Source organism: Ceratotherium simum, chromosome 27 (assembly GCF_057802395.1).
Source record: "Ceratotherium simum simum isolate JZ-2026a chromosome 27, ASM5780239v1, whole genome shotgun sequence".
Classification (NCBI taxonomy): Eukaryota; Metazoa; Chordata; class Mammalia; order Perissodactyla; family Rhinocerotidae; genus Ceratotherium; species Ceratotherium simum.
The window spans coordinates 3,080,245-3,098,775 of record NC_141926.1 but is presented as its reverse complement, the minus strand read 5'-3'; positions in this window follow the sequence as shown (position 1 = coordinate 3,098,775).

Sequence of the window (18,531 nt, the reverse complement as noted above, 5' to 3'; positions counted from 1 at the left end):
GAGAGTCCGTCATTGTAACAGGTTGCAGGTGTTCTTGCAGTATCCTTGGAATATTTGCAGTTTGGCCCAGATCACAAGTTCATGGTTCCACTCGGTGAGGAAGTGCATAAGGCCCATTTTCTTAATGGCCCCCCGGCTCCATTTTAAAGCCCCTTGTCATAAGTGACTCCATTTTGTTTCACGTTTCACATTTTCCCCTTTTGGTCAAGTTCTTTCTCTGCAAGGATCGCTGATCAACCATAGATTTGCTTAGCCCTCATTGCTGGGTTAGACCTGTCCCAGAGAGTCATGTCCCACGTCAGGGGGAAGTTTTAATCTCCGACAGTTACTCGAAGGAGTTAGTGTCCTAAGGATTAGGCCACATCTGAGCAAGAAGGAGGCAGTCAGGAAATGACTCTTAGGCAATTTCCTTGTCTGGGAATTTCATCAAGGTACTCGAAGACCCAGGTGAGTGAGCCTTATTTTTCATTTTGATCCATTGAGTGACCATAATCTGGAGCGGATCTGAGTTGTACTAGCATAAGAAATTTAAACACAAACACACATAGCAATATTCCAATAGTAATCATTAACAATATTTGAAGTCCTGCTTTTAAGCAGGTGTGTACTCCTGAGGGGAGCCAGCTAAAAACGTCGATGGAGAACCAGAAGGTGCTATTAAAAGACGTTGGACTGGAGAGGTCCTGTACTCTTTTTCTAATTGTTTTGAGTTGTAATTCAGCTTCACCAGAGGTGCTGATCCAGGTACAGCAGGAGGTGTTGGCTGTGGCACAGAAGCCACCCTGTTCTGCAAGGAGATAATCGAGTGCTATTCGACCTCTGATACCGCCCTTGCTGGGGAATCCAAGGACTGTTGTTGTTGGGCTGAGGCACGAGCAGTGGAATTTCTAATTTAGCTATGGTTAGGGATACATTTTTTACTAACAGATCATTACGGATTGCCCCAAACCAAGGAACAAATCCTTTGGCAGTGGTGAGCAATGGAGAGTAGATGGAATGTGGAAAGGGTAACTTTCCACAAGCCTAACTCAATGGTATTGCAGTTGGGTTTTTTTCTTTAACAAGGACTTGAAATGGAATGCTGTGGTAGCCCACAGACTATTGTCCTGCCGTTTGCCAACTCTCTAGATGTTCAGAAGCCCAGGTTCCCCGTTATAATTGCATACAAAGGTGTACCTGGAAGGTCACGTAGCACACTGCCAAGAATGCGGTTATTTATGTGTTCACTGACAGGTATGAGCTTAGGAATACGTTCCATCCAAGGATTAGTGCAGCCATCGCAGCCCATTAAGGGGCCGACTGACAACCATCTGGCCCCAGTGTAACAAGAAGCTTCACATATGGGTGAGATTACATTTTTTACAAGTTTTGACCAGCCATCTGCTTGATGCCGGAGATGAAGGAGAAAGAGGGAGAGTCCAGGCAGTTGGAATGTTGTGGGAATAGGGCTTTTGAGAAATGTTTTGTGGAGGCATCAGCCAGAAACAAGGTGGAAGTGCTCGCTCAAATAGTCTTTCTCTGTAGGCTCTCAGTTTTAAGGGCTGAATGCTTAAAATCTGCAGTAGCATTGGGAACCAAGGAGAAATTGGTGACGGGTGTAACTAGGGGGTCTCTAGGTCTGGATGGTTGTGGCCTTTGGAGTCATGCCCAGCATTCAGAGAGAGTCCTCCAGTTGCTATATTGAAAATAATTCACTAGGACATTGTCTTTCCATTTGTTAACAAAAATACCCTTGAGGGAGGTAACAACTCCAGTTAAGATTAAATAAATTCCTATAAAGCACTGACTAGTCACCATCTTGGACATAATAAGAGAAGTTGTTAAGTGACATTCTCAAATCACCAATTAAGTGGATCTTCCTTAGCAAAAATGTCAAATTATTATTGAGAGGCTCAATAAACTTACCAGTGACAGTAGGTCTGTTACAAAGAGGGTCAGCAGCAGGCTTAGAGTGGTGTACGTATGTGTACTGGCCTGGTCCCGCAACTTGGGGAAGCCGTCAGCATCACAGGTCATCTGCTTCACTTCCTGGTTAATTTTAATCTTAATTCTCCAGTCGGTTCAGAAGTCCAGTTGGGCAGTGAGGCCTTCTTTAAATAAGAAACATGAATCCAGGAATCAACACCCTTAAGTTTTGCAGCAGGAGGATTGGTTAAAAGTACCTGATACGGCCCCTTCCATGTAGGTTGTAAAGAATCTTTGTGAAGATGTCGTTTCCAGTGGACAAAACCGCCTGGCTGCGGATGGCGACGTTTGTTGTCTTGGTCTTCTGGGAGCACGCTGTGGAGAGATTGCTCTGCTGGGGCCTGGTCTCTATCTAGAGCTCTAATCATCCCTTTGCAAGAGTGGAGCATGCCTCTTTTCATTAACTGAATATCAAGAGCAGAGTGCCGAGTGCATAGGTTGGCGGTAATTACTTCAAATGGTGACAGCTTGTGTTTCCCAGAGGGGACAGCTTTCGATTTAGAAAGACAGGGGAAGTGCCTTAGGCCAAGCCAATATTAAGGTCTTCATAAATTTTGCCAATTGAGTTTTAATGATGCCTTTTGTTCTTTCTACCAGTCCAGAGGACTGAGAGTGATAAATGCAATGAAAATGCTGTAGAAGGGGCCAGACTTCACAGCCCTGTTTTATAACATGGCCAGTAAAATGCATCCCTCAGTCACCATGCAGTTCTGAGGGGAAACCCCAGGTGGGCATAATCTTTTCTAATAATATTTTTGCAACAGCCAGAGTGGTGGCCTGCCAGCAAAGAAATGCCTTAACCCCATGAGAAAACGTGCAGACCACAACAAGAACAAACTTGTAGCCTTGGGAAGGAGGCCACTGGGTAAAATCCGTTTGTCGTACCTCGAAAGGTCCTTTAGGCAAGTCGAGATGCCCTGGGGCTGTCTGGATAGTTTTCCCTGGACTGGATTTAGGACACAGGGCACAGGTCAATTGTGCCTCCTTGGCAGCCTTAGAAATATTTCCCCACCGGTATTGTTTCGTTAACCGTATAAGTTTATCTGTTGCCCACTGGGTCATTTGGTGAGTCATTTCCATCAGGGGTCTTTTCCTGGACCCTGGCAAGACAGGTTTTCTGTTTGGGCCGAACCACGGGTTGCTACCGAGCTAAAAGTACAACCACTAGTGGCCCAGTAAAGCCTGCCTTTATCGGATGCCTTAGATGGGCGCTTTTGATCATTTTCATTAAATCTTCTTTTGGAACATAGCCAAAATTTGCTGTAACAGTTGCGGGTTTGGGGGCTCGTAAGGCGGCTGTTCTTGCGGCCCGTTCAGCCAAGTCATTTTCTTTGGTTTCATCTGGATTTAACCTTGAATGCCCGGGCACTTTAATGGTGGCTAAGGCAGACGGAAGTTGGATCAACTAGGAACTCGTTGACCCAATTTCCGTTTTTGATCTGGTTTCCTCCTGAGGTCAAGAATCCTCTTTCTTTCCAAAGCATGCCAAAGTCACAGACTACCCTGAACTACCCGAAAGCATAGTGACTCTCTGTTGATACCTGCAGCTTCGTCTTCTGCTGGGCTGCAAGCCCTAGTAAAGGTGTGGAGTTCCGCGTGCCGAGCTGGAGGAGTGGTGGGCAGCAGCGCTGCCTCATTACTTCAGAGGGGGAGGTGACCGCATACCCAGCGCAGTATTTTCCTTCATCATTTTTCAAATAAGAACCATTGGTAGACTATGAAATCTCAGCATTAGCAGTAGGGGTTTCCTGTGAGTCAGCCCTAGGGACTGACTCAGGGTAGGACAGTCGTGAGGAGTTTTGGAAGAAGGGGTGCAGGGTTGAGATTGTTGCAGTGGCAAAGGGTTATGAGGAGAAGATAGCACAAGGACGTTTCACGAGAGGTGAGCTGGCTTGCAGAAAAGTGTTGAGTATGGTGAGGACTGAGCAAGGCGTCTACTGCCTGGGGAGCAGAGATGGTGAGTGGAGAGCCCGTAACTGTTTCCTCTTGATTTTATAGGGGCTGCTGCTGCTGAAATGGCTCTCGTACATGGAGGGAGGGAGACCCACAGCTACAGGGTCAGCATTGACCTCCTGCTTTTGAGTAGGTACTCCTAAGGCATTCCCTTCCTTTTCTTATACAGAAAGGAAAAAGGGAAGCTGGTAATTAGGATGTCCTAAAGCAGAGGGACTGAGAGCTTGGCTTCTAGGTCCTGGAAAGCTGGAAAGGTGTTTTCTTCCCAAGTCAAGGGATCTGGTCTTTCAGCTTTGAGTAATGTATGAAGAGGTTGGCCGTTAGGGGAAAGTTACGTATCCAGCTAGACCCTGAGCCCTCGACGTTGCCCCTTTGGTCTGTGGCTGTGGGAAGCTTAAAATATTTCCAGTCCTCTCAGGGTCTAAAAGGACCCCTTGATTTGAGATCAAGTGTCCTGGGTATTTGACTTTGAACAAATTGTAATTTCTCTTTGGAGACCTTTGCCCTTTAGTTGCTAGCAGTTTGAGGAGGTGGTTGCTGTCTTGCTCACTTGCTTCCTTAGAAGGGGAGCAGAGAAGAAGACCATCAACGTAATGTAAGAAGGTGGACCTTGTGGAAAGGTGACATCTATTAAATCTGCTCTCAGGATCTGTGAAAAGTAGGAAGGGCTTCCGGTGCAGCTGTACTGTCGTCCTTCCCACGTAAAAGTGAACAAAACCTGATTTTCAGGATCCACAGGGATGCTGAAACAGGGACTACAAAGATCTCTTCCGGTGAAAAATTTTCTTTCTGTGGATATTGCTGTGGAAAGGGTGACAGCTGGGTGACAAGGGCTAACAACGTTATTAATAGCCCTCACATCGTGGACAAATCTCCATCTTCCCCCATGGGGGTTCTTAAGCAGAGGACGAGCATGTTACAAGGACTAGTGCAAGGGACAGTGAGGCCTTGTGCCTTACGTTCTTCTGTGATTAATTCCTGCTAAAGCCTCGGGATTTAAGGCATATTGTTTAGTGCTCGGAAGAGGGTTCCTGGTGTCAGTTTGGATTTCAGTTGGGGAGCTGAGTGAACTTGCCTAATATCAATTGTGGGTTTCACCCAGAGTTCCTCAGAGACTTCTTCCAGGAATTTTAAGTTTATGTTTTTTAAGCTTTTTTTAAGGGCAAAAACCGTTAATGGGGTAGAGGAGTCCAGAATGCCATCCGTTGTTGAGGCGGTTGCATCAATTTCAAGGATAGTTTCCCCCTTTGAGAAAAAGAGATGGCAGCACGATATTTTTCTAGAAAGTCTCGTCCCAGTAAGTTGGCAGGAGCAGAATGACCAAGAGGAGGGAACGGCTGTCCTGGAGAGGGCCCGAGGGGAGGGAAGGGGTTTGTAAGGCGCGAGGGCTTTATTAGACGCTCTCACGGTTGGAGCTTTCTCTGTGCTCCCAGGAAGGGATTGTTTGCAGCCCGGTGGGGTTGAGCACGGAGAGTGTAGCTCCAGCATCAATAGACAGAGAAGGACCTCATTTCCCATTGTAAGGGGAGTTTCACCCAGGTGATTAAGGGAAGGATCAGAAAAACCCCTTGTTTATCCTCAGAGCAGCCTCAGTCCGTGGGAGTAGCCGAAGGCTCAACATTGGAGGATAAAGGTGTTTTAGCTTAGGGTAATTTTTTCCCTAATATCCAGTTTTTTTGCAAAAATGGCAGACATTTTTAGAAGAAGTCAATGATCTAGATTTAGGTTGCCATGGCTTATGAGAGGAAGAAGTCAGGTGTTGAAACTGTAAATCATAATTCAGTTGTCGTCTTTGTGGCATCGTCAAGAGTTCTGGCCCGCTGATTAGCGAAATAAATGAGATTGGGGTCGAGGGTGTTTCCCGTCCTATCCTAGTTCTTTTAACAAGGAGGAAAAGATCTCAGTTTAAGCCATTTACAAACAGTGAATTAAAGGCAGTTTTAGTAGAATCTTCATTTAGAGAAAGACCTGAAATTTCTTTGAAGACAGTTTGGAGCCTATTGTAATAGTCGTGAACGGGTTCATCAGGTTTTTGTGGACAAGCCTGAATCTTATTCCTGTCAGTGCCTTTGGGAAAAGCCCTAGGGATGGCCTCATGTAGGACCCTAGCCATTCCCCCAGTAGCTTCAAAATCCATCGGTAGGACCCGTGAGAGACCATCTGGAGGACAGGTCCATCCAGCTTTTTACATCCAGTGCTGGGCCTGACCTTCTCAGACAAGGAGGTGAATTGATGACGGAGGCCAGAGAACCCAGGCTGCTAAGTCTGGGCGGGGATAGCGGATTCTTCAGCAAACCTATGGGGGTCCTCAGTCACCTTAGGAATTTCTTTAGCTATATTTCTTAATTCTGTTTTGGTCCAAGGAGTATAGGTAGTGACGAGTTAGGTGGCATCGTGATTAGGCTGACACTGGAAAGGCAGAGAGGGTTTCTCTGGGGTGGCGATAAAGTCACCTGACTCTTCTTCGTTTGGGTGCTGGGTGGGGACACAGGCTGCGGGCCTTCTGGTTCCCTGTGCTCGAGGCTCTGTCCCAGCACCCGGGGACAAGGGCAGGGAGAAGCCCCCCAAGAAAGTTGGTTCTGCCAGAGACGCCATCACTGGAAAAGGGGTGGGTACAGTTACCAGCCAGTGAGTCCAGGTGGAGTCAGGACAAACGAGTGAGACATCTAAGAGAGTTCCGGAAAGGTGGCCAGGGCTCCACGTGTGAGAGTACTCCCACTCCTGCTTGGCTGCTGCTGAATGGCCTGGAAGCCCTGGGCGGGGGCAAGGCAGGCAGCACGCTGGGAACAAGCTACAACCCGCGAGAGTGGTCGGGGGTCCAGAGCAGTGTGTGCGGGTCAAGTGCTGGAAGCTCTCAGGGCGTCTCCTTGAGAACCGTCCAGTGTGAACTCGGGACTCTGACCCTTGGGACTGTAACCACCCCCGACTCAGCTCAGCTCCCACAAGGCACACCAGAGACAGTCACAGATGGGGTTTTTATTGAGGGGAAATTCACGTACCGTAAAATTAAAGGGTACGACTCAGAGGCGTTTGGTCCATCCACGTTGTGCAACCACCACCCCTACCTAGTTCCAGCACATTCTCATTGTTCTCCCTTCTACCCTTCTGTGTAAATTTGTGTGTGATTCTGTGCAGACTGTGGTCACGTTCATGCTGGGTGACCTGCCTGGAACTCTGACATGCTGACCTGACATTGAGTTCACGTCCTCTCTCTCCCGTGTTAATACTAGGGGTCTTTTGGTGGTGGGACTGTTTTATTTCCCTGACTACTGCAAGGAAAGGGGTTTGGCGCCCCAGGCCCTGGGCCAGGCCTCTGGGAGGCGCTTTATAAACTCATGGTGGAGGCCCCCCCAGGACTCCCGCTGTGAGGGCACGCAGGGCCTAGGAAGCCATCAGCGGCTCTGTAAGGCACCCAGGCCTTGTCAGCGGCCTCTGCCCTCCCCCTCCTGCCGCCATGCTTCCTGGTGCAATTTTAAAAACTTTTTATCTTGGCAAATTGCAAACATAAAAAAACCCGTGTCCCCAACACCCAGCTCCACCGGTTCTCAGCTCCTGGCCAGTCCAGGTTCACCCTACCATCCCTGGATTATTTTGAGTTAGGGCAATCCTTATAGACCTGTTGTCTTAATTCACTTTCCATCTGTCTCCCTGCGCGTCTCCTGTGCCCACAAGTGTCCCTGGGCTGGGTTCTCCGGCAGTGCTTTGACCTCGTCGCTGTCATCGTGGTGGGACAGCCGGACAAGGTCTTGTTTTGCCATCCCTCGAGCTTTCAGAGCCTTGGAGCTTCCAGGACATTCTCTTCTCTGCTGTATTAAAAACAGGCACAAACAGAAAGGAGTTCCCTCATGAGGACACACACACTGTGAGGAGGACGAGGGAGAGGGACGGTGTGGGCGGCCGTGTCACCTCTGAATGCCAGTGTCCATTCCTGTGGGGGAGAGAGAGCTTGTGGTCCAGACCCTTCTCGCCGGAGCTGGGAACGGAGGACAAAGTGTCCGGAACAGATTTACGTCACTCTCCGTCTGAACGCTCCACAGGGCTGGAAGGGTTTGGGTTGCAGCAGCAGACGGCCCGTCTGAAGATGGAGCAAACACGAGGGCGTATTAGCATCTCGTCTCACCAGAGTCCGAAGGTGGTGGCCCCGGGTGCTGAGCTGCTGGCCCCAGACCTGGGGCACATGGTCAGAGGAGGAGGGAGGGAGTGCCCCCAGCCAGCGCTCTCTTGACCAGGGGCCTCTCCCAGTGACATCCTCTCCTGCCTCGTGGGCCGAGAGGCGTGTGGCCAGCCCGAGGCCACCTCGGCCACCGTCAGGCCCTGGGGGCATTTAGGATGACCGGGCAGTAGTTTATGGAACCTTCCCCAGCAGGCAACCCCCAAACTGCTCCCCTCAGTTCTCCCAGCACTGGCCCTCGACGGGGAGATGCCCCATGCTCCTCACCTCATCACTCGAGCTCCGGAGGCCGCCGGCTTATCTGAGGTTACCGTGGCAGGGCAGGTGTCCGTCTGTCTACAAAGGGAAGGGGCTGCAGCCAGAGTGGGAGGATGCGCCGAGCTGGGTCCCCAGAGCCCGGGCCTGGGCTTGCACGGTCCTGCTGACCTCAAGGGCTGGGCAGTCACGCTGCGATGCTGCCAAACGTTGTTACTGATACAGCTTTATTCCTCCCCCGAGATGTTCTGGAACGTGCTGTAAGGTATTCTGGGGACAGGGAGAGAGTGGCAGTGTTCAGAGAACATCTTGAACTCTTTGCCACCAGCTCTTCTCTGAGAATCGGCAAGGGCGTTGTCCTTGCCAGGCTGGTGGCTATGCGGAGTGTCGGGCGGGAGTCCCCCTGCTCCAGTGCAAGCAGAGGAGGTAGCTACTTCTGCTTTCCCAGAGAGGACTGGTCCCCCCACCGTGTCCCCCAAGTCCCCATGGCTCCACCCCTGATTTGGTCCCGCCAGCCACATGTCACCCTGTGGGACCCACATGCTGAAACCAGGACAGGCGGTCCAGGGCCATGCAGGTTGTGTGACACGGGGCAAGAGTCAAGTGAGCCTTACTGATAAAGGTGAACACAACCGAGATCTGAAATGCCAGAGGACGCTGGGAACCATCATTGTTCCAGAAGATTCCGGCAAGCCATATTCCTCTGATTACTTCATGAGCAACCGTGGGCTCAGGATTGGTCCGGCCTCCTTTCTCACTGTGTGGCCTGGGCAGCCTGAGCCTCAGCTGCTGCTCTGTGATGGGGGCTGTCACGGATGTCGCACGAGCGTGGTGCCTGCCCGTGCCCGTGCGGGGCCTCTGGCAGAGGGTGCACCTCCGCTGTGACTACTTCCTTGGCTCGTTTCATCAGCCGCCTTTCCCAACCTCCCGTTGTGGTGCTTGGGGTTGTTGATGGAAACTCAGACAACATGTCCTTGCCTGCTGGCCAGTCGAGGCTCTTTTCCACCTGGACAACGTCTTCCCTCTTTGACCTGAGGGCCACTGGGCCGTGTTCAGGAGCCACAGGCAGGGGAGGCTCTCAGGGTTCTGATGTGGTGCCCGGGGGGTGCCCTAGGCTGTCAGCTCGAGAGCTGGCCAAGGGCTGGCCTCGGAGCCCCCGCGTGGCGGGAAGGTGGTGGTGCAGCTGTGGCCTCCCGATGGTGTGCCCCATGTCACCTTGCACTGTCCCCCGTCCCGCGGTGGCCTCTGTCCCAGGTAAGTCTCAGGTTAGGATGTGGGTGTGGAGGGACCCCCACTGTGGCTCCTGTGTGACAGTGCAGGCCTGGAGCAGAGGGTCCCAGTAGCAAGAAAAAAAGGCCGGGGTGCTGGGGGCCTGGCTTTGTTCCCTGGTCCCTCGAGATGTCCGTGGGTTAGGTCCAGCCTTGCCTCCCCCGCCCCCCGACTACCTGCCCACCTCTGCCCCTCCTTCCTCTTCTACCCACCGCCTCCAGGAGAGCCCAGTCGCCCTTCCCCAGGGCAGACTCCAGTGCTCCATCTCTTCTCTCTCCTCTGTCTCTCTCCCCTGCACGGCTCCACTCTGACTCAAACCTTGCTCCATCGGCCGGCTGGTGCCAGCTGTCCCTCCCCCAGCACACATCCTCAGAAGCTCCTCCTGGGGGCCGGCCTCCCCCGTGAGAGGACAAACCACACGCACTTTATGTACGTACAGTAACCCTGTAGACCCGCACACTTCCTAGTAAGTCACTTAGGAAGAGGCAGAGCTCAGGCCTCAGGCCCAAGCTGGGGAGCTGCAGGGCCATCCAGCCCTAAGGAGCTCCACGTTGCTGGTGGAGTGCTGGTCTGTAGGGCGCCGAGCAGTGGGAGGGAGCCAGAGAGCCCTGCCTCAGTTTCCCCGTCTGTCACATGACAATTGGCAATAGTACCTACCTGCGAGGTTGTTTGAGGATTCAATAAATTAATTCCTGTAAAGCATTTAGAAGTGTGCTGGGCACCGAGCAGCTGTAGGCAAAGATCAGAGATTTGATTTTTTATCAGTTTGTTCCCTCTGCTGTTGTGAACGGAGGCCGGCCTCTAGTCTTTGGGAGGACGTCAGGAGGTGGATGTGGAGGCGGAGAAACTGGAGGCAGGGGGGATAGTACGGATGCTTTCTGCACTGGGCGTGGACAGGCGGCAGGCGGGCAGGAGAGAGGAGGGATGGCCGCCCTCGGGGAAATGCAGCCGAGAAATTGTCTTAACATGAGTACGGCCATGTTTGGCCACTCCATTGACCTATGGCCACCAGCACACAAAGAAATATAAAGCTGCTTTCTGTGTGGTGGGAACTGGCGTTTTCCCGGGAACTGGCCTTTCTCCCACAGAGAGAGTTGCAAGTTGTAACATTTCAAGGCTCTTGGAGTGTGGTAGCACGGGATGGACTGGCCATCTGTGCTGGGCTAAGACAATAACCAAAGAGAACAATGCACGTACACAATTACTGAGCGGGGACGTTAGCCAGGGGGCTCAGTGCACGTACGCCACTGATAACCATTTGTGCGTGGGAACAGTAGATGCTTGCTCTGCAAACTCTGTAATTGCTTACTCTGAAAATTATTGATGGTATAAAAACTGCTGAAAACTGAGACCCGGTGAGAGTTCCACCTGTGGAAGGGACGCCTTGCCCAGGACGTGTGATCCTTGCCCAGCCGTGTCGATTGACAGGGCTCTCCCAGCAGTGGGGCGTGGATGTTGTGAGTAATTGATTTGATGTGAAGTAATTGATCTGATGTGTTCTCTTTTCGGTCAACCTGGTGTTTCTCTTTCCGGTTGATTTGTGTCATTTCTCTTCAGTCGATGTGGATGTTTTCCCTTTCCAGTGGAGCTGATGTTTTTTCCCTCTTAATACTTGACCTATTTGGATCTGTTTGCAGACTATCACCTTTACTATCCTCTATATAAGAAAATATACCTTCAGTCCATTTGTTTGGAGTGGAGAGTGTCTTTTACGTCTCCGATCGAATCCCCGAACCTCTCATAACAGTGGTTTATTTAAAGGCGGTTATATTTCTGGAGAGGCCTCTTGCAGCACACAAGTGCACTCATTGCTTAAGAGAGATGAGGCAGTGTTCCTGCTAACCCTCCAGAGACATGCAGTCCGTTAGCAAGCATTTCAGCCCATTGTCTTCCTCTTTGTTCTCTGAAATTTAACGGCCACATTACAGTGGCAATTTGTGTCTCTTAAAAAGTCACCTATATGGGCCGGCCCTGTGGCTTGGTGGTTAAGTGCGCGCGCTGCGATGCTGGTGGCCCGGGTTCGGATCCCGGGTGCGCATCGAGACACCACTTCTCCGTTCATCCTGAGGCCGAGTCCCACATACAGCAACTAGAAGGATATGCAGCTACGACACACAACTATCCACTGGGGCTTTGGGGGGAAAAAATAAACAAAATCTTAAAGAAAAAAAAAAAGTCACCTATAAACAGTGGGACAAAGTGAGCTGGAAGCAGCAAGGAACGAAGGAAGGTGCTTGGAATCGCGACTAACCCGCAAAGCGAATCGTGTTCGAGTTGAATGGTCGCAGCTGGACGGAAAGAGGGGAGCAAAGCCGCTGGGTTCCTGCCTCGCTCCAGTCTGCCAGGAATGGGGCGCTGCCAGCCCGGGGGCTGCAGTGACCGGGCCAGTGTGGACGGTCTAACAGAGCTGCCTTTGCTCCCTAAACCATCCCCGCCCGTGGGCCATTTGGTGGGGCCCAGTTCTGGCCCTGGAGCCCACCCTCCCTCCCCGTGGCCCTGAGGAGTCACGTGGCCGACATGTGGCCTTGTCCAGCCCTGTACCAGACTACAGTCCACGCTGCAACGTGGGGGCTTCACAGGGACTCCCCAGCTGAGAGCTGAGGGCCCACGTCCCATCCCAGCTCCAACCTACTGCGTCCGTCCTTTCATTCATCCATTTGTTCATTCATTCCAGCCACAGGCTGTGCTGCAGAGTCGAGGAGTGGATGATATGGGAGGGGCTCGCCCTGTGGAGCTGAGGGTCCAGCTGGGGAAATAGATGCTGATGACACCCACCACACGCACCATACCACATACACACAAACACACACACACAAGACACCACACCACGTACACACCCCCACAAGACACCACACACACACAAGACACCACACACACACCCCCACAAGACACCAGACACCACGCACACACACCACGCCCCCCACAAGATACCACACACACACCAGACCCTCCCACATAAGACACCTCACACACCCCCCTCACACCTCTCATGCACACACACGCCTCACACACACACCCCACACTCCCCCCACCTACGCACACACATGAGCGGAGGTGAAGCTGCCAGTGGGCTCACTGCTGCCCAGAGATGGGGGCCTGTCACTGACTCGGCCCCTGGAGGCTGTGGCTTTTGCTCTTCTTGCCCACATGGCCTGTGGCCCAGATTCAGAAATTTGCCGCTGCGGGGGACTCCTGTTCAGGGCCTGCCTGGGCCCTGCAGTGGGGGCGGCCTGGGTCACCCCACCCACTGGAGAAGGGCGCTGGCTCCTGCTGTCCTCAGACGCCTCCCCCGGCTTCCAGGCCGGCCAGTCAGCTTTATTTCCTAAGAAGGAAAAACAAAACATAACCCCACGAATGCCTGGCTGGGGGAGCGAGCGGGGGAAGCACAGATGGAGTGGTTGCACACGGGCGGCAGGCGAGTCTGTGTTCTTGCTGTTTTCCTGCCTCAAGCTCGTCTTGGCTCAGCAAAGCTAAGCAGCAGTAAGGGCCCAGAGGCTGAGCTCAGACCCTCAATGTGAGTGTGCGAGTGAGTATGAGTGTGTGAACGTGTAAGCATGTGAGACTGCATGTGAGTTCAAGTGTGTGAGAACGTGTGTGAGTGTGCACACGTGTGAGTGCATGCATGAGTGTGCGAGTGTGTGACTGTGAGTGAGCGTGTGCTGGGGGAGAGAAAGAGGAGAGGGAGAAAGGAGCCGGGAGGAGAATCCGCAGTGAGGTGGCGGCCCCTTGGGGAGCGTCTCCATCTCTGTTCAAACACCGACAGCCATGGGCTCCCCATCGGTGCTGAGTGCCAGGCATTGTGGTGTGATGTGTGTCCTCTTCTGGCCGAGGAGACCGAGACCCAAGAGATCGGGGTGTGTCCCCTTCCACAGCTGAGCCTGGACTCCCTGTCCAGTGCTCTCTGCACCTCACCTCCTCAGGGCAGGCTCGTGTGGGCGCGTGCGGCTCAGTCCCCAGCCGTGCGTTCAAGGCAGGCAGGGCCCGATACCCTGTCTGGTCTCTGGACACGGGGGTACGCCAGTCGGAGTCCTCAGCTGACAGCAGTAAGAGCTTCTTTGATGAGCTCAGCTGAAAAGGGACGTTTGAAGGGATGTCAGAGTGCAGAGTCTTGTCAGGAGGCCAGGGAAAGAGACTGGATTACGAGAGCAACACCCCCAGCCTCACACTGCAGCCCACCTGCACCTGAGCCCTTTCCTCAGGGGCCCCCTGATCTGAAGGCTCACCCAAGCTCGGGGCCTGCGCCTGCGCCTGGCGGGGCGTGCTGGGGACGGGGGCTCCAGCTCCTACACTGGGTGGCGCCGATGACCTGGGCGCTTCCCCACATACAGACAAGCTGTTCAGAAAACATCGCGATAAAAGGAACGTCTGTGGACACACAGCCACCTGGGCGAACCTCCGGAGAATGAAGCTGAGGGAAAAAGGCCAGTCCCGAAGGTGACATACGCATGGTTCCTTTTAGAGAACATCTTTAAAATGACAAAAGTGTGGAAACAGGACAGATTGGCGGTTGGGGGTTGGGAGGGGCGGGGACGGGAGTAGAGTGATGTGGCTCTGGAAGGGCAGCAGGGACTCTTGTGGGGATGGGAGGCCCTGTGTCTTGTGTATCAGCGTCGACACCCTGGAGGTGATGCTGTACTGGGGTTCTGCAAGATGTGACCATGGGGGTGGGGGCGGGCGGAGAGGGGGGTAAAGGATCTCTGTGTTATTTCTTACAGCTGCGTGTGAATCTACAATTACCTCAAATAAAAAGTTCAATTAAAAAAGAAAAGCAGGCAGCCAGGACAGATCCCACTGCGTGCCAGGTGCCCTAGACCCTTCCTAGCGCCGGTGCCCAGAAGCTTCCTGGGCCGGCCCTTCCTGCTGCTTGGACACTGCAGACCAGAGACGCACGCCTGGTTGCTTGAGACTCGCCCCCAGTAGACGTCTCTGGCTAGAGATTGGGGGGTGTCGCAGGGAGGATGAACCCATGTGTGACACCACCTCGCTGCCCCTGGCTCTCACCGCGTCACCTGCTGCCCTGTCTGACGTAGTCCATGTCGCTGTCTTCTGTGTGGCAGGACAACGCGATAAGAAGAACATTGCTGCTGTGCCTCTCTTGCACATCCGAGCAGCCTGGCGGCTCTGGAGACAACACACTGGATCTTTTACTTTTAATCTTTCCTTTCCTTCAGTTTGCCAGTGTCTCTTGTTGACTTCAATTGGACTCTGAGCGTGTTTGCAGAGAAGCAGCTGATTCTCAGGTAAGAGCAGGGCCGAGAAGCGGTGCTGGAGGAGAAAGTGCATCCTTTGCTGACGGTGGCTGTGGACCTGGTCTTCCGCTACCCAGCCTGCCTTGGGGTCCACGTGGGGGCTGCTGTCTGTGGGACCCTGTCTGCGTCCTCACCTGCAGGAACGTGGCATCCACCAAAGGCAGACCATCACGGTGACCACGTGTCTCCTGACCCGTGTCTCACTTTATGGAGTGAGTGTCTAAGCACACTGCCGCAGCGCAGATGAGATTTCAGAGCGTGACGCTCTGTATGTCCACCTCGGATTTAGCTGAGGTGAGAAAGGGATGGAGCCAGAGGCTCACCAGGGACCACATGCAGGAGACACAGAGCACACAGAGCTTCAGCCACGGAGCTGGCACAGTGAAAGGAAAACCAGCAAAGCAAATTCCATCCTCTGATTTCTCCTGGAGGCTTACAGCTTAATCTGCTCATTTCTCCCCCATTTATTTTCTTCTATTTATGTTGCTGGCACTGTGTAATTTTATCTAGTTGCAGTCACAGAGAAGAATTGAGATTTGATTTTAGAACCATCAGTAGAGCAACAATTGCTGTCATCTGGTCTGCCTGCTCCCTCTGCTTGAGGCGAAACTCACATGGGCAAGAACTTTCCCTGCCCTAACAGGGGCCTTCTATCCCACAAGAAGCCCTCCCTGACACAAAAAGGCTCTCCCTGTTTTCCATCTCAGATGTCTGTGTGTGTGTTGAGAAGGAAGGGGTTGGAGAGGATGAAGAATATAAGTTTTAGAATCAGAAGTCCAGTGCTTGGCTCTAGAACTTATCTGCTGTTTAAACTTCAACACTGTTTGAGAGGGTCACTTGACGTCACAAAGTGGCCACTGGAGCTCCAACCATCACAACCATATTCCAGGCAGGAAGGAGAATGGAGGGAGAAGAGAGCACTTCTCAGCTGAGGCAGCCCTTTTTAAGGGACGTTTCCTGGAAGTCTCAGCCCATCCTTTATATCTCATTGGCAAACCTCGTTGCAAGGGGAGCTGAGAAACATTTTCAGAGCTGCACCACCAATCCTGGGGTTGTGTTAAGAGGGAGGAGGAGAGGATGGATGTTGGACAGGCAGCCAGCAGTCTCCCTCAGGTGCCCATCAAAGGAGGCTCCCCTGCTCGGTCTGTGTATCTTAGCCCCTATTTGTTTTGTTCGTGGCGCTGACCGCAGTTTGTAACTGTGGGTTTTGTCTGTCTCCCCATGAGACTGCAGGCTCCCAGAGGGCGGGGGCTGGGCTGTTCTGTCCCCCAGTCCTGGCCTCGCCCCGTTGGCCCAGAGAGGAGCGAGGTGAGTGCTGGAGGATGGGGTCTGAGCTCTGCCCTGTTGGACCCCTATCTCCCTCCCTCCCTCCCTCCCTTCCTCCGTGGTTGGTCTGCTTCTTGTTTCCCGCTGGGATCAAATCTCTGTGGCTGTGAAGGACAGCAGGGCTCGCCGACACCCACCAACCATCCCCCACTCATACTTTGGCAAAGATTTGTACTTATCACAGCTGTTGGGAGGGAGGAGCTGGAGTAAAGTGGGGGCCCGTCACTCCGACTTCCGGCGGAGATCCTCCTGGGGTGTAGGGCCTGGACCCTGCCACGGGCTGTCTGGAAATGTGTGGTCTGTGTCTACAGCTTTGATTTGTCTTCAGTCAAGAAATTAATTTCACTTTTCAAATAATGTCAATGGAAGGCATGAGGGGCTTTTTAGTTTTTATCACTCAATTAACCCATGCTTATTGGGGAAAAATTACCCACTCCTCCCCTCCCCCCCACACCTCGTCTCAGTTTCTAAGAGGAACCACTGGGGGTTTTTTTTTGTAGACTTTTTTCTTTTTGCTTTAATCATCCATTTGTGCACTGCTGTCTGAGCACTGACCTCGCTGGGTGCCGGGGCTGCAGGTGTCTAGACCCGGGGCCAGAGGAGAAGGGGGTGGCTCGAGGGACCACCCACTGCGGGGGTTAGGAAGGATTTCCTGAGGATGGGCAATGCCTGCAGGATGGCAGGCGTTAGCAGACGTGGGAGGAAGATGCATTCTGAGAGGGAGAGCATTGCCTCCTGCATCCGGGAACCACAGGGGCATGGAAGGCTGAGGTGTGGGTATGACCTGGCAAACATCTGCTGACGGGGCTAAGAGCTGCCAGGTGGGGGAGGAGAGCAGCGGCCCACCAGAGTCCTGAAGCCTAGAGCAGAGGAACCCGACACCCCCAGCAGGCAACACGGGGTGTCCCAGTTTCCCCAGCTCCTGGTGACGACGACGGCAGGGGCCCTGGTGGGTGGAGAACCCTGTTCCTGCCTGGTGCTGCGTCGTGGTGGCCCCAAGCCTCTGGCCGTCAGATAACCCCTGACCCTCACTGGCAGGGCATCTTCACGGTGAGCTGGGCATGACGACGCTGCAGTCACAGACCAGGAATGTGCCATACTGAGTGGCGATTCCTACTACAGAAGACTGGCTTCTAGAACCTTACAGCGACATGCCCGAAAGAGGAGGCACGACACCACACTCCAGTGGCTGTGGGGGTCGTGCCTCCCTCGAGGTCCCAGCATCGGGGTCAGCAGTGCTGGTGTGTCCCGCACGCACTGTGTCCACCGGAAGCTCTTATGCTCGGGCTTGAGGACGTCTCCAGAAGCAGTTCCGTCCCCACTTTTAGGCTCCGGGAGGAGTCTCTGCCCAGCCCCCCCCCCCCCCACCGCCGGCTGTTCTGTTTGGAGGTTGTTTTGGGTGGAATACAGTCTCTTGTTAGGAGGCCACGAGTCTGGAAAACGGGCACCGGGAAGTGAATGACTTGCCGACCACTAGGAGTTTAGGCGGTTAGGACCCAAACGGAAGCCCCAGGGCCTCAGCCCTGACCCAAAGCCTCTGATTCCACGCCCCTGCCTCAGGACCTTGGTCTCAGATGGGGTCTTGTTGTTAGTCTTCTAGAATCCTCTGAAGTTCCTATTTCTGCTCCCTTTTATGCAAACGGGGAAGGTAGCCGAGAAAGAGGTGCTGACCTGTCCAGGGTCCCTCAGGTCATCAGGGGCACAATCGGCGTCCCCTCCCCTCCCCTGGCTGTAGGGCGGCTTGTTCCTTGTTGATTTCAGGCTGGGTCTGCTGCCCACAAGGGCCGGGAGCAGATCCACTGCTGTCTGAGGCCTCCTGACTCGGTGTCTGTCCCCAAGTGACCTTGGCCTTGGGTAAACTGGCCCCCTGTCTCAGGCCAATAGGCCAGGATCTGCTGAGAGGGCCGCAGAGACCCCTGTAGAAAGTGCACCCCCATCCAAGCCCCACAGAACCCTTAGAAAGGCAGTCCTTCCCCTTTGAGGTCTTGTCCCTCTTGAGATCCTAGGCACGCTGCCTGCCCCGCCCTCCCCACTGCCCCGAGGACGGAGGGAAGGCTCGGCTCCCCTCCTGGCCCTCCCTGGTGTGGAGTCCTTGGTGTTTTTCCTCCCCATCACGGCACACCATGATGTGTGCCTAAACTCGTCTAAACTCTTCTTTAGAAACCGCTTTCCAAAGGAACCCAAAATATCTGTTTCTAGAAGTGTTGGCGTTCAAGAGCTGAAGATGACTCACAGCTCAGCCGGTGTCTCCGTCCTCGGCACCCACCAGGCCTATTTCTGGCCAGCTTAGTTGTGTGCAGTGTTCAGAGGACCTGGGTTACCAGTGTCACCTTAGCCAGACCG